Source organism: Crotalus tigris, unplaced genomic scaffold (genome assembly GCF_016545835.1).
Source record: "Crotalus tigris isolate CLP2741 ecotype Arizona unplaced genomic scaffold, ASM1654583v1 scf7180000017892.488125, whole genome shotgun sequence".
Classification (NCBI taxonomy): Eukaryota; Metazoa; Chordata; class Lepidosauria; order Squamata; family Viperidae; genus Crotalus; species Crotalus tigris.
Window position 1 is genome coordinate 407,840 of NW_024096708.1, and position 14,719 is coordinate 422,558.

Here is a 14,719-nt window from a genome sequence, read left to right on the forward strand (position 1 = left end):
AATGCTGGGGAGGTGTCACCCTTTGTGAGGAATGAAGAAATGGACCATGCCTTGGCACTTGCCCCCGTCCCACCCCCTTCTGCCAGAGACCCTCAGATCTGTCCCACTCCTGCCCAGGCCCCCACAGGCACCCTTGATGCGAACAATATAGAGCTGGCCATGCCCACCCAGTAGGCCACACACCCCCTGACCACACCCACCCGCCGCCCCCCAAGGGCAGCCACAATGCTAATGCAGCCCTCAATGAAATTGAGTTTGACACCCCTGGCATAGACACATTGATGTAATTGTAGCACTGGTAGCACTGCATAAATGCTGGGCCACTGACGTCTTTTGGAATGTCTTCTTCTCATTCCAATCCAGCTTTTTGGCCCTGGATTTTCCTGGTATCCAACAACCCTTTTTGGGCCTCGCTTTGTTTTTGCATTTCAACCAAGCCATCCTGGAAACAGTGAGGGAACGGCCCCCGCTGCCTTTGCCCTGGCCCAGGCCAGCCGGGAGCTAATGTACAATTTTGTGGTGGCCATCTATGCTGAAACACATTCAGTCTTAGCTCCATAAGCCCCCGCCCTGCATGGCCTGAGAGGAACGGTGAGGCTCCTCCAGTGGACCGTGCCTTGGCACTTGCCCCGGTCCCACCCCCTTCTGCCAGAGACCCTCAGATCTGTCCCACTCCTGCCCAGGCCCCCACAGGCACCCTTGACGCGAACGATGTAGAGCTGGCCATACCCACCCAGTAGGCCACACCTACTCCATCCACACCCACCCAGTAGGCCACACCCACCCGGCCCCCTGAAGGCAACCACAATGCTGATGCGGCCCTCAATTAAATTGAGTTTGACACCCCTGACTTAGAGTTTGGGTGAGGTATGCAGATTTTAAGTCCCTTTGTCTTTATTTATTTATTTATTAATAAAATTTATATGCCGCCCAATCCCTAGGGACTCAGGGCGGCGTACAAAATTAAAACAATAAATATAACAATAAAATGAGTGCATTCATACATCATGCCCCAATCGTGTCTCGCCCCCCCCCCAGGGACATCAACCCCAGGCCTGCCGGAAGAGGAAAGTTTTAATGGCTTTCTTGAAGGCCGGCAAGATGGGAGTAGTTCGAATCTCGGGGGGAAGTTGATTCCACCACGTCGGAGCCACCACAGAAAAGGCCCTTCCCCGAGGGCCCGCCTGCCGACATTGTCTGGCCGACGGGACCTGAAGGAGGCCCAATCTGTGGGACCTCACCGGTCTCTGAGAACTATGCGGCAGTATGCGGTCCTGTAAGTAACCTGGTCCTAAGCCATGAAGGGCTTTAAAGGTGGCAACCAACACCTTGAATTGCATCCGGAGACCCACAGGAAGCCAGTGCAGCTCGCGGAGGATAGGTGACACGTGGGTGTACCTTGGTGCACCCACAATCACTCTCGCGGCTGCATTCTGAACCAACTGCAGCCTCCAAACGCTCTTCTGGACTTCCCTGGCTCCAGCTTTCCTGATGGTTTTACATCTGCATTTGTATAGGGCTGGCTCCTGCTTGGGGACAGAGAGATTTGAGGACAGGTTTCTGCTTTTCAAAAAAATGCTTTTAAAAATCCTTTTGAAGAAAAATATATTTTCCTGCCCTTTTAATATTTCCTTCTCTGTGGGGGGGGGGCTCTGACTTCCCACAGCATGTAGGATCAGCTTCAATACCAGGTCAGTCAGTTTGCAGTAGTAAAGTCACTTGCTCCTACTTAGCAATACAGGAGTGACATACATTGGTGAGCCAAGAAGGAAAAACAGAAAGGAGAATGAAGAAGGAGAATGCAGACTCTTTTTTCTTGCTTTCCTTCCATCTGTTTTGCAACCACGGCTGTTATTGCAAGTAGAGACAGCTCAGCAGAAAACATAAAACAAGAGTTTGCAATTTGCTTTGCCAACCCCGTTAAACTCCTATTTTCCTCACCCAGGCAGTGAGGAATTTTGCTGCTTGCAAGCTACAATGTGGAGTTTTGTTTTGTTTTTTTTTTAAAAAAAAAAACCCTCTTTTTCTATGCTGGAATTTGTGAAAAGGAATGCCCGACATCCTAAAATGAATTAGCAACGTCAGGAAAGAATAAAATATAGGGCAAACTATAAGTCTGATTATTAATCAACTGTAAAATAAATGTAATTAGCAATCCTGCCAAGTAATTATACATGGCTGTGCCCATGCAGAGGGGTTTTTCAGACACAAAGAGTTCATCATTCTGAGCACTTTAGAGAAATGTGTAAAAAAAACCTCAGTTGTGGTTCAAGCAGGCCAGCTAGAAACATTAAACGTTGTGAATTTGCGCCTTTAAACCAAATTAAAGCTAGCTCATTAATTTCCCCTCTTAATAAATTATCCATTTCAGCTCTTTTAGGCAACCATTGTGCTTGCAGAATGTATAATTAACAGATAGGTAAGATGCAGTCACCTGTCTCTCCTATCTCTTAAGGAAAATCTGCAGAGGTTCCTCATAATAAAACATTTTCACCAGAATTGACAATTTGCTAATTGAGAATCTGAGATTCAATAACGTCCCTGGGATTCGGAAGAGCAAAGACAGAACACATTTTAGAAGCTGCTGCTATCAGACCAAACTCAGCCTGTTGTTCCTGTTCCCTTCCTTCCTTCCCTTTAAAAGAAAATATTTTGCAATGGAGCAGTTGAGCAAGGGAAGACGGCGGCTAGATCTGGAAAGTCAGATGTGCAATAATCTGTGTCCAAAGATTCAGCTAAAGTCATTCTGCAAAGGCTCACATGAGACAAAAAGAGAACCATATTTTTTTTAAAGGGGTTAGAAATATTGTTGTTGTGTTTGTTTGTTTGTTTTAAAAAACTAAATGGTTACAGGCTGAGACACTATTCCCAGTTTAACTAAGAAGAATTCTCAGTGGGAAACAATTGGGACTGATCTTTAAAAAGGAAGTAAGGGAGGGTTTGGAGTGCCAGAGACAATATTCCCAAATCTTCAGAGGGAAATAAAAGATTCAGCTGGAGAGGTTTTTTTTTTTTTTTTGGTTCTATCCATTTCTAGATTTAAAGAGATATTTTAAACAAGGTTGCCTACATCAGAAGCGCTTTGGGACATATAAAGCTAAAGATTTGCAGTTCTGCTTTTTTCCTTGAGTTCCTCCCAGGAGCAGAGCTACAATCAAAGGCTCTGAAAAGAGTTACCAGCAAAATAAAACCTCATCTCTTTTAAGGACGTTCTGTTTCTCCCTTGGAGAAGAATTTCTGGATACTTTCCATCCAGATATAATTCATAACACTGTGGACACAGTCCACCCTCAAATTTCTGGGATGGCAAGGACCTCTCCAGAAAGCAGATTTCCAAAAATGGACAGTCCACCCCACTTCCCCATCCACCAAGGTTCTGAAAATGCAGAACATTCCTATTTTGCACCTTTGTATTGCAACCCCTAGGTCTCTAAGTAAGAAGCAGGAGGCCTTTGGAGATTAAAAAAAAAAGAGCATTGTAAACATAGAGATTTGGGACCTTGAGTTCCTGTGTTTTGTTTTGTTTTCACACATTCTAAGCCTTTTAGCAAATCAAGGTCAGCCTTGGGCAAGCTGGTAGACCATCTGCATATTTTTCTAGACCGTAATATGCAAGTGGTTTACCTTGCACAGCTTTTCAAGATCAGTTGAAGCTGTCTTAAGTTCTCAGCTTGAGCAAAACCTTCACTAGGATGCTAAATCAAATGTTGGCTGGGGAATTCTGGGAGTTGAAGTCCACCCATCTTCAAGTAGGCCAAGCTTGATAAACATTAGTCTATTTCCCGGAGATTCTCAATCATCCAGGTCACGGTTACCCAAAGGCGTTTTGACCAAAGACATTCTTGGTTTTCTCCTTGAAAGCTTTTCCCTTCTCATCCCAGAAGTTACTTGAACTGAGGAAGCTTCTTGGATGAGAAGCAAAATGTTTTTAAAGGAAAAACAAAACAAAACAAGAAAGTCCAGTTGCCTTTTGGAAACGTATCTTTGGGATGACTGCTCCGTCGGTTTAGGACATAAGGAATGCAGACATGGCCAAGATGCAAGTGAGTGCTTTTTATACAGACGGGCTGAGCGATACTTTTTTCTCTTCTCTGAGCTGTTGTTCTCCTTTTAAATGTTACCTAGGCTGGGCCCACTTTAAAAAACAGACGGTGGTTTTGTGTCTCCACCACCTTAAAACCACATCGCCTTTTTCAGCCTCTAAGTAAAGAGTGCTCAATTCATTGCAACTTTCCCAGAGAATGACTTTGGGGGCAATATAAACCGTATCTCCAAATACCTCTTGCTATGGATTTGTGTATTTTTAATAAATCCTTTCTCTGTTGTATTGGACCCACAATGTATCCACGAACCAGACAGAATCAGGATGATGATATCTGGATGCTTTTTGACACAGAATTTATCAACCAACGTTTGGGAACATGCGGTCGTAAAAATCTCTGGAGATTGGGGTATCAAAACAATTCAGGTTTCATGGACGCTATGCTTGTATTTCCTCACTGTAAAAGTTTAACAGGTCTATATGTCTACACACACCCTCATTTCCTCCACTTCCTGCTTAAAGAAATCCAAGAACAACGTAACACACCAGATGAACATCCTGTTCCCTCCCCATTTTGTGCAGTGACACCCCGCCCCATTTGAAAGAACAGTGGAGTTGGCTAAAACCTCTTGAGTTCAAAACAGAGAAGATCCATAAAGCTTAAAGTCTGTGCACTACAAGGGGTTAACTGAACAAAAGCAGACGGGTGGCTATTTTCTGAAGAATACTAATCCATGGGTTGGGCCACCTCACATCAAACAAAACTTTGCATGAATGTTGCCATGATAAATTATGAGCTGTTCTAAGCCTCCCAAAGTAACTTAAACCTGTAAATTCATGCTGTAGACCAAGTTTTATTTTTGCTATTTTTTTTTTCCACAGGTTGAGATCTAACCCTGGGCTTCGAATGTCAAGTCAGGAACTGCCTATCAAAAAGTAATAAGTGAGGCAAATTGAACACCTAAACCAGGGGTAGGCAACCTCGGCTCTTTTATGACTGGTGGACTTCAACTCCCACAATTCCTGAGCTAGCATGGCTCAGCTTGGAAACCTCTCCCTTTCCCCTCAGCGTGGCTGGCTCAGGAATTCTGGGAGTTGAAGTCCACGAGTCATAAAAGAGCCAAGGTGGCCTACCCCTGGCCCATACTGACATTTCATCGGAATTAAAGAGAGCTGATGCTCCACTGTGCATTCTCATTGAAAAGACCATTACTTGTAATAGCTAGGGGAGAAGTGGAAAGATATAAAGATAGAATAATAGTCTCTCTCTACCCAAGGTGTGGCAATCTTATCCACTAATCCAAGCTATGAATGAATTCCAGGAAGAGGAGTAAAGTATATTTTAATGAGATCATCATGACTTATTAGAAACTATGATCTCATTGAGATCTACTGTACTTTTCTTCCTGGAATCATGACCATGTGCAAAGCCAGGCATACATGCAATCCTTAGACTAGCTTAGTGTTGCAACTGTGTCTTGCATTGACTGCAAATACTGGCTAGCATTAACCTGTTCAGCAAAATTTGAAGTCCGCAAAGCCTCCTTCACTAGAATTATGATTTAACCAAATAAAAGAATTGGAAGGGACCTTGGAGATCTCCTAGTCCACCCCCCCTCCCACAAACACACACCCCGGTCAAACATTCTGTGTATTCTATAACATTACGACTGGCATGTAACAAATATGCATGCCAGCAACCTGATCAATCTCATAAAACATAGAACAACAGAGTTGGAAAGAACCTTGGAGATCTTCTAGTCCAGTGGTTCTCAACCTGTGGGTCGGGACCCCATTTGGGGTCGAATGACCATTTCACGGGGGTCGCCAAACAACGCAGTCCGCCATTTTTTCCCCCTTTTCCTTAGCTGTGCTACTCCCTTTTGTTCTATTGGCTTTTGAAAGCCAATAGAATAGACTTTCTTGAATAGAGTCTAATTCTATTGGCTTTCAAAAGCCAGTTGGAATTATTCAGGCTGTCTCTGCCCTACTGAGCCTGCCAAAAGTCCCATTCTGCAAACGGTGCTGCACTTACGACCGGTTGAGTAGTCCTTGACTTACGACCGGTTAGGGGTCGCGGCATTAAAAAGGTTGAGAACCACTGTTCTAGTCCAATGTCCTCGCTCAAGCAGGAGATCCTACACCACTCTGGACAAATGGCTGCCCAGTCTCGTCTTAAAAACCTCCAGTGATGGAGCATCCATAACTTCAGAATAGAGCTGGAAGAGAACTTGGGAGGTCAATCAATCAGAATAGAGCTGGAAGGGACCTTGGAGGTCTTCTAGTCCAACCCCCTGCTCAAGCTGGAGTTCCTATATCCTTTCAGATAGGTGGCTGTCCAGTTTCTTCTTAAAAACCTCCCGGGATGAAGCACCCACAACTTCTGAAGGCAATCCATTCTACTGGTTAATTGTCCTCTCTGTTGGGAAATTTCTCCTTAGTTCTAGGTTGCTTCTCTCCTTGATTTAGTTTCCAGCTGTTGTTTCATGTCCTCCCTTCAGGTGCTTTGAAGAATAGCTTGATTCCCTCTTCCTTGTGGCAGTTTCTCTAATCTTGGAAGATTGCTACTGGATCATCTCTAGCCATTCTCTTTGTTTGACTAGACCAGTGGTTCTCTTTTTAATGCCGCGACCCCCAACCAGTCATAAATCGAGGACTACTCAACCAGTCGTAAGTCGAGGACTACTCAACTGGTGCAGCACCATTTGCAGAATGGGACTTTTGGCGGGCTCAGCAGGGCAGAGACAGCCTGGACAATTCCTATTGGCTTTTGAAAGCCAATAGAATTAGACTCCATTCAAGAGAGTCTATTCTATTGGCTTTCGAAAGCCAATAGAATAAAAGGGAGTAGCACAGCTAAGGAAAAGGGGGATAAAATGGCAGACTGCATTGTTTGGCGACCCCCGTGAAATGATCGTTCGACCCCAAATGGGGTCCCGACCCACAGGTTGAGAACCACTGGACTAGACATATCCAAATCTTGCAACCATTCATCTTACGTTTTAGCCTCCAGCCACCTAATCTTTTCTGTTGCTCTTCTCAAAAAAAAAAAAACAAAATGCTTCACCAGTGTGTGTGCTTTGTTAGTGCAGTTATAACCTTAAGCCACGGTGAACTCCACATAAGCATTCATCCCTCTCCTGAGACGTTCTTAAAGAGTTCAGCAGGATTATTATTATTTTTTTTGAACGGAGCCTCCAAATTATAACCTTTCACCACTCGTCCCAAAACACAGTTTGCGAGAGTTGTATTTTTAGTAATGCTGGCAACAATGCTATGATTTTCTCGCTGTCTTTCACTCTACGCAAGTATTTGCAAAAGATACAGAAAGGCATTTGCAGGCAAAACACAAGACGCAAAAGGGTTTTATGGACTGAAACGTAAGGACAAAATATGTCTGGTATCTCCCATTTGGACTTTAATCCAAAGCTCTATAAGCTTGACAGAATAAAGCTATCTCTATCACAATTCACAGATACAGAGTCCAATTTAATTAAGGTACTCTAATGAATATGAAGTCTGGAATAAAACCTGGTTAAAACTATATAGTTTTGAGGGATTGTTTTAAGGGAAAATTAGGGTCAACTGAAGTTAATTGGGAATTGAGCATATCTAGTTTATTGAAAGGAAGAACTAGCAGTGACATGATAGCAGTGTTCCAATATTTAAGGGGCTGCCACAAAGAGGGAGGTCAACCTAGTCTCCAGAACAACTGAAGAAAGTCCAAGCATTGGATGGAAACTAATCAAGGAGAGAAGCAACCTAGAACTAAGGAGGAATTTCCTAACAGAAGGAACAATTAATCAGTCGACTGTCTTGCCTCCAGAAGTTGTGGATGCTCCAACACTGGAAGTTGGAAGTTTTTAGCCATTTGCCCGGAATGGTACAGAGTAGTGATGGCGAACCTTTTAGAGACCAAGTGCCCAAACTGCAACCCAAAACCCACTTATGCATCGTCGGGTGCCAAGTGGGTGTGGCCCATTGGGTGGGTGTGGCCCATTGGGTGGGTGTGGCCCATTGGGTGGGTGTGGCCCATTGGGTGGCGTGGCTGCAGTGGAAACAGCAGACTGGGTGGGACTAAAAAGTTCAATCAATCAATTCCAACTTTGCAAGATCCTTTTTTTTCCTGCGAGAAGTTGAAATTGACTGATTGAACCTTTTTTTTTTTGTACATGGCGGCGGAGGCCTAAAACAAAAAGGTTTTATAAAACCCAGCTGAAGGCCTAGGACTGGGGCGACGGTGTGTGTGCCCACAGAGAGGACTCTGAGTGCCGCCTGTGGCACTCGTGCCATAGGTTTGCCACCACTGGTATAGAGTCTCCTGCTTGGATTAGAAGACAGAATAACAGAATAACAGATTTGAAAGGAGCCTTGAGGTGTTCTAGTCCAACCCCCTCCAAGATCCTTCAGGATCCCTTCTAACTCTGTTATTCTGTTGATTAGACCACTTTACTCCTCTTTAATGCTCACAAAATGGAAGAAGCAAAGAAAAAGGGAGAGAGAAGGTCAACAATGAAGCCTTACCTAGTGCCAGTTCCTCTCAAAACCTGATGTAAGTAAACAGGAGTTCCTGCTGACTTTCCCCCTTGGTGCAAAGACTCTGAGACAATTAAAATGGGAGCAGATGAATAAAGAATCTCCAAGTCCAGTCCACCAATTGTGGTTGGTCAAAGTATGCCAAAAGGCTGCTCCTAATTTAAGGAATTTATCTTCGGACTAGAGCTACACCACAAAGGACTTCCTTTACCAAAAATACACACACTGACATTGGAGGGCACCATACCATCTAAAACACAGTTCTGCAGCTGCTAAGACACTGTGCATACAACCGTTGGGCAGACTAGAAAAAGCCAAAACACTGTATCTACTTAGATCTTAATTCTGCCATAATTCCAAAGGAAAAAGATTTGGACGAGAGGAGATTTTAGATCCTTGTCGGCCAAAATTAAAAGGTCAAGACAAAGTGTCCTTTCAAATGAAGCTTGACTGTACAGGCTAGACATGTCAAACACAAGGCCCGGGTGCCGGATGCAGCCCGCGAAGTGGTTTCATGTGGCCCGCAAAGCCATCCTGGAAACAGTGAAGGAACAGCCCCCGCTGCCTTGGCTCTGGCCCAGGCCAGCCGGAAGCCAATGTACAATTTTGTGGTGGCCAACTATGCTGAAACGCATTCAGTCTTAGCTCCACAAGGCCATCTGGAAACAGCGAGGAACCAGCCCCTGCTGTGTCGCCCCTGCCCCCTGGGTGCATACTGGGGAGGTGTCACCCTTTGTGAGGAATGAAGAAATGGACCATGCCTTGGCACTTGCCCCAGTCCCACCCCCTTCTGCCAGAGACCCTCAGATCCGTCCCACTCCTGCCCAGACCCCCACAGGCACCCTTGACGCGAACAATGTAGAGCTGGCCATGCCCACCCAGTAGGCCACACACCCCCTGACCACACCCACCTGCTGCCCCCCAAGGGTAACCACAATGCTAATGCAGCCCTCAATGAAATTGAGTTTGACACCCCTGGCATAGACACATTGATGTAATTGTAGCACTGGTAGCACAGCATAAATGCTGGGCCACTGACGTCTTTTGGAATGTCTTCTTCTCATTCCAATCCAGCTTTTTGGCCCTGGATTTTCCTGGTATCCAACAACCCTTTTGGGGCCTCGCTTTGTTTTTCCATTTCAACCAAGCCAGCTGAAATTCTCCCAACAATTGTGTCCTATCTGAGTGGTGAAGCTGCAGGGTAGGGCTGAAACAGAGATAAGGCTTCCCCACCCTTGTGCTGATTCATCTTCCTTAATCAACACAGCTGTTCTGGCAGAAGATGTTGATGGAAGGTTCAGCCCAATACAATTGGAGAGCAGCTCGCAATATACCTCTATACCAGTGTTTCTCAACCTTGACAATTTTAAGGCATGTGGCTGTGGAATTCTGGGAGTTGAAGTCCACATGCCTTAAAATTGTCAAGGTTGAGAAACACTGCTCTATACAGTAGAACAGGTTGGGAAAGAAGACCCAACATATCTCAAAGGCAACTGGAGTTTCTTGGGTTTTTTTTCACGGATAACATTTCACTTCTCCTCTAAGAAGCTTCTTCGGTTCAGAATTGAAGAGGCTTCTTGGATGAGAAAAGTTTTTAGAGAATAAAACTAAGAAAGTCCAGTTGCCTTTTAGAAAAAGGCCCTTCGGGACAATCGTGACCTGGATAATTGAGAATCTCCATAGCCAAAGACCCTGTATAGATCATGCAAATAATAATGAGCACCTTCTAAAGCAGATGTCTATGGAGCTTCTCAGTCATCCAGATCATGTACTTTGGATTGTTTTTAGGAAAGACTCCACTGAAACCCAACGAAGTGGAGAGAAGAGGGGAGGAGAGAAAAGAGAAGAATAGAGAAGGGGAAGGGGAAAGAGGGAGGAGAGGAGAGGAGAGGAGAGCTGGAAGGGACCTTGGAGGTCTTCTGGTCCAGCCCTACCAGGGAAACCTATACCATCTCAGACAAGTGAATAGAATAGAATAGAATAGAATAGAATAGAATAGAATAGAATAGAATAGAATAGAATAGAACATAGAATAGAATAGAATAGAATAGAACAGAATAGAATAGAATAGAATAGAATAGTGATGATAAGAAGAATAGAATAGAATAGAATGGAATGGAATGGAATGGAATGGAATGGAATAGAATAGAATAGAATAGAATAGAATAGAATAGAATAGAACAGTGATGATAAGAAGAACATAATAGAATAGAACATAGAATAGAATAGAATAGAATAGAATAGAATAGAATAGAATAGAACAGAATAGTGATGATAAGAAGAATAGAATAGAATAGAATATGGAATGGAATGGAATGGAATGGAATAGAATAGAATAGAATAGAATAGAATAGAATAGAATAGAATAGAATAGAATAGAATAGAATAGAGTGATGATAAGAATAGAATAGAATAGAATAGAATAGAATAGAATAGAATAGAATAGAATAATGCAACTGCAACAGCACTTAGACTTATGTACTGCTTCACCGTGCTTTATAGCCCTCTCCAAGCGGTTTACAGAGTCAACCTTTTGCCCCCAACAATCTGGGTCCTCATTTTACCGACCTCGGAAAGAAGGATGGGAGGTTGAGTCAACCTTGAGCCGGTCAGGGTCAAACTACCGAACTGCTGGCAGCCGGCAGTGGGCAAGAGTTAGCCTGCAATGCTGCCTTCTAACCACTGGGCTACCACAGTCCATAATGAGGCATCGAATGAAGCCAAGCCAATGACAGCAGATGTGTGATCTCAATCTCTAAGCACTTCCAGACTACTGTCAAGCTTCACCCCCAAAGACAGATGAGTCACTTAAATAAATTCCCGACTACTCCAACAAATGTCAATATCAAGTCATTATTCACTGATGTGATAAGAAGTAACTCTTTAGAGGCTGGAATGAACTGGCTTATCCTATTAAATTCATCATCAAGTTTTCGCCTGTTGATTATTCTTGTGAAAGTTTCATAACTAACTACAGTTTCATCACTAACTACATTACTTTCCTTTTCCTTTTCCAGGACATTTTGGGTTGTCCTTGATCTATATTTTTATTTCAATTTTTTAATGAATGTATCAAAATATAAATATAAAATACAAAATACAAAGGGAAAAAAAGAGAAAATAATTGTAAAACAAGGGAGGGAAAGGGGAAGAGAGAAAAACGTAAGGTAGAAGAGATAAAGAGAGAGAAAAAAGCATTGACTTCCAACGCCTTTTGCTGCAGTAGAATAAGATAATAGCACAAAACCTCAACGTTTTACTTTTGCATAATAATAAATACTCGCCATTTCTATAACAATAAACCTTTCTACTTGGCAAAACCCCCAAAATCAAGGTTTCATTTTTGTTTCCACCTCAAGCACATAAAGTGATTTCCAAGCATAAACAAAGTTAATTGTATTCTTTCGTTTAATCAAAGCAGTCAATTTGGCCATCTCTGCCAGCTCCATCAAATTTTGTAGCCATTGGTCCATGGTGGGAATCAAAGAGTCCTTCCATTTTTTTGTGGATAAAGTAACCTTGCTACCATCAAGTTGTCCTTTAACTATATTAAAGGCATTGTCAATTACTTGGGCAATTACATTGTCAGGCATCGGCTAATTTTCCCAAGGGCTGAATTTAATCTATCACTAGATGGGCTTTTGGAAATTTCTTCGTAATGAACTGTTTTATCCCTGTGATGAAGCAGGAGGAAGACATTTCAAAGCACTCTGTCCTTTGATAAATTTCAAACTGATTAACCAAGTGGATTACTCACCCCAAGTCATCTGAATATCTCAGAAAGAATCCTGAGTCGTATTTGACCTTTTTCCGGAGCAGACACCAATAAAACTATTTGCTCTCTTCTCTGCCAAAGTTTGAAATTATGCTGCAAAATTGCAAAAGTTATAGCAGACACGTTTCCGTTTAAGCTGATTCTCGCCTGTCTGATAGATGGATGAGATTTTATTTACTGGGATCCCACTTTTATTCTTTTCACAAACAACACAAGGTGGTGAACATATCCAAACACGATTTCTTCCTCCTGTTTTCCTCACAACTACAAGGCTGTGAGGTGGGCTGAGAGAGCGCCAAAGTGGGCCAAAGTCACCCACTTGGTTTTCATGGCTACATTAGGTCTAGAACTCCCGGTCTCCTGGTGATTGGCCCAAAGTCACCCAGCTGGCTTTCATGGCTAAGTCAGGACTAGAACTCACCAACTCCTGGTGATTGGCCCAAAGTCATCCAGCTGGCATTCCTAAAGCAGGACTAGAACTCCCAGTCTCCTGGTGATTGGCCCAAAGTTGGCTTTCATGGCTAAGTTAGGACTAGAACTTTCTGGTGCCTAGACCAGGGGTAGGCAACCTTGGCTCTTTTATGACTCGTGGACTTCAACTCCCAGAATTCCTGAGCCAGCCTGGGTCAGCTTAGAATCCTCTCCCTTTCCCCTCAGATGGCTGCCTCAGGAATTCTGGGAGTTGAAGTCCACGAGTCATAAAAGAGTCAAGGTTGTCTACCTCTGGCCTAGGCCTAGGTCCCTTCATGACTCGTGGACTTCAACTCCCAGAATTCCTGAGCCAGCCTGGCTCAGCTTGAAAACCTCTCCCTTTCCCCTCAGCATGGCTGGCTCAGGAATTCTGGGAATTGAAGTCCACGAGTCATGAAAGAGCCAAGGTTGCCTACCCCTGGACTAGACCAAACTGGTGCTCTAGATGCTCCTAAGGACATCCAATTCTTGTAGCTTTAAGTCTTGATTAAGAAAACAAAATGATTACTAAGAGGCATAAAGAGTCTGCCTTTCAGTGACTGAAACAAATAAATAAAAGTAACTACTAAAGGATTTTATTTAGTTTCCTGTTCCGATCTACAATAAAATCCTCAAAGCTATAGCTGCTGGTGGGCCCACTGCCATATTTAATAATCAACATTAGAAATCTACAGAAGTAATCAACAGTTCAACTTTCAGCCTATGCGTGAGTTTCATGTCAGCTTTGTTGGTCTTTTTCCGGTGTTAAAAAAAATTATTTCTATCAAACAGCTACGGATGGGAGAAAATAATTTCTCTGTCCTCCACCAGACCCCTCCAGTTCTGAAGAAAAATCAGCTGATCTACTGGACCCAGTAAAAGAGAAGGAGACAGATCTAAAAGCACACAGCTGAGCCACTCTCCTGTACACAAAGATGCTCAACGCTTTCTCCAGATTCAAATTTGTAGGAGGTTCTGCATGAAGTTCCCACATCAGGTTATATATATATATTTTTAAGTCAGCTGCAACACACTGCACTTGAACAGCAGAGCTTTCAACCCAAGTAATCAGTCAACAAGAAGCAAGAACAGATCAGAACTGTGCAAGTTGGGGAAACGAAACAACCACTTCATAAACGCACATGACACAACACAAGAGAACAAACCCATCAGAATAAGAGTCAGCAGTCCATCTGCATTTAAAAGACAAAGGCCACTCTTTCTAAGTCCATATTTTGGACAGAGAGGACCAAATGGTTTGAAAGAGAGGTCAAAGAGGCCATCTGGGTCAAAATTGAATAGCCCTCTCTCAACAGACGGGCGGGGATATGATATCATCTATCTCCAGCCTACAAACACAAGTCCTTTCAGCAGTTCCAAGAAGGCTCCACACCCATTTGCACCACTCAGGTGACCCTGAGGACACAGGTAAACTTCTAGGTGGCCTCAACGACTCTCTAAAAGAAGGCAAATGACCAGCTGTTTGCAAGGAGTATAAATCCTTCCATTTCCCCACCGTCCAGTCAGAGCTGAAGAAGCTTCTTGGATGAGAAGCGAGAAGTCTTCAAAGAAAAACAAGGAAGTCCAGTTGCCTCCTGAAAAAAACCATCTTTGGGATGGTATTCCCTGTAATACTCAAGGGAAATGTAAGTTGGACTTGAAAGATGTAGGAGGTATTGACACTTTTGAACTCTGGTGTTGAAGAAGGCTCCTGAGAATACCTTGGATAGCCAAGGAAACAAGCAAATGGATCATCAAAGTAATCAACCCAGAGCTTTCACTCAAGGCATTAATGACCAGACACTAATTATCCTATTTTGGACACATTAAGCAAAGAAGACCAGTTTTCTGAAGAAAGTTCTGACGCTTGGAAAAGGTGGAAGGAAAGAGAAGGAGGAGGAGGAGGAGGAGGAGGA

The 14,719-nt window shown here is 43.4% G+C and overlaps 1 protein-coding gene across 2 annotated transcripts in view; it reads right to left on the reverse strand.

The window, feature by feature from the left end:
• Nucleotides 1-14,719, reverse strand: part of TSPAN14 (tetraspanin 14) — a 43,036-nt gene that overhangs the window by 23,537 nt on the left and 4,780 nt on the right. The window lies entirely within an intron of this gene.